The 1,661-nt window shown below is 42.3% G+C and overlaps 1 protein-coding gene across 1 annotated transcript in view; it reads left to right on the top strand.

Annotated features, from left to right (window-relative positions):
- LOC122341277 overlaps positions 1–1,661 on the top strand; it is a gene marked incomplete at its 3' end in the record, with an annotated part of 4,100 nt that overhangs the window by 963 nt on the left and 1,476 nt on the right. The window lies entirely within an intron of this gene.

The raw sequence follows: 1,661 nt of genomic DNA, 5'->3' as shown, positions 1-1,661 counted from the left end.
ACTGCGAGCACTGGACACTTATGTGCGCAGAACTGCGTCTCTGCGGAGGTCGGACCAATTACTCATTTGTTTTGGTCCGACGAATAGGGGTGGCGCTGCTGCCAAGCGGACTATTAGCAGGTGGATAGTTGAGGCTATCTACCTGGCCTATGAGGCCTCTGCACTCCCATGCCCTCTCAGGGTCAGAGCGCATTCAACCAGGGGTATGGCGGCCTCTAAGGCCTATCTTAGCGGTGTGCCCCTCGGGGACATCTGCAACGCTGCGGGGTGGTCCACGCCCTCCACTTTTGCCTGGTTCTACAATCTAGACTTGAGGGCCGCCCCTGGCTCCTCGGTCTTATCTTGATGGGTGGTCTGAGGATCCCTTTTCAGGAAGGGCCTTGGAATTATGGCGGCGTGGGCATCTCGTTCCCAAAGCGTTTGTGACGCAGCTCGAGTTCCTGAAGAGGAACGTCTCAGGTTACGAATGTAACCATGGTTCCTCTAGGGAACGAGATGCTTTGTCCTGATGCCATACTTCCCGCACCCCTGCCGGCGCTTACTTCACTACAGAGGCTGGTGCCGGCATCGCAGAGCGTGACTTTATACTTCCTGGTCGGCGACGTCGTCTCGTCCATGACGTCGCTCCCCTCCATTGGACAAATTTCACACGTGGTTCAGAACGCCTCACGCCGAAGGCGTTCCCAAAGCGTTTGTGACGCAGCGTCTCGTTCCCTAGAGGAACCATGGTTACATTCGTAACCTGAGACGTTATGTACTTGCTCAAATATTGATTTATTGAACCATATAATATTATAGTCTTGAGATATCCTTTGTCAATATTATGTATGTATTATGAAATTTTGCAATGCATTACGATGAATTTAAGTGTTTAAGCAATTGAGAAAACTATAATAAGGATTATCTTTAATCCTAGGTACCTAGTAAGCACTTTCTGTTTAGTGTTTGTAACATTCTCATTTTGCATGAATAAAACAGGATCTAAAACTTGAGCTAGTTTATTGCATCATGGCACTGTAACGTTTTAAAGGCTATTTTTTTTCTGTGTGCTTCCTCCTTCACCATAATTCTCTGCATCTTTCTGTTTTTCAATGAAAAACATCTAATAATAACTCAGTGTTCTCAGATTTTTTGTTTTTTTGGTGGCTGATGTAATTCAGTTTACAGTGTGAAACACAACAAACAGCCTATTCCTGAACAAATTACTCATACTCAAAGCTCTTGGGGGGTTTCCATAACCAGAACCCAAAAACCCCCCACGAAAATAATTAATACTTTTTGTCTTGTTCTCGTTATCTACTTCAAAGCTAAAGCTTATTTCATGTTGACCTGTGCCACATTTTAACAGACAGAAGCATTGAAATAACATACTCTAAATGAGCACAGTCAGTCTAGCTGGTAGTTAGTGTTTAACTCATTTTATAATATTCATTGATAAATGAATTTGCTTTATTATACGTACATCTGCACTTTTGTAGCTTATGATGAAGAAATGAACAAGATTCAGTCTTATGGTTATGATAGGCAATGCTGCACAAATGCCTAAAAGTAATATTTGAAGTAACAAGAGCATAAATTTAATACAGCCATAAAATATTTTCATTTAATTTTTATTTTCACTAGTTTGATGTTTAAAGTATTATCTTTTTTCTCTTTCTGGC

The sequence above is a fragment of the Puntigrus tetrazona genome, chromosome 3 (genome assembly GCF_018831695.1).
Source record: "Puntigrus tetrazona isolate hp1 chromosome 3, ASM1883169v1, whole genome shotgun sequence".
In the NCBI taxonomy this organism is placed as follows: domain Eukaryota; kingdom Metazoa; phylum Chordata; class Actinopteri; order Cypriniformes; family Cyprinidae; genus Puntigrus; species Puntigrus tetrazona.
The sequence above is the reverse complement of the archived record's forward strand: the minus strand, read 5'-3'. Positions and strand labels throughout refer to the sequence as shown.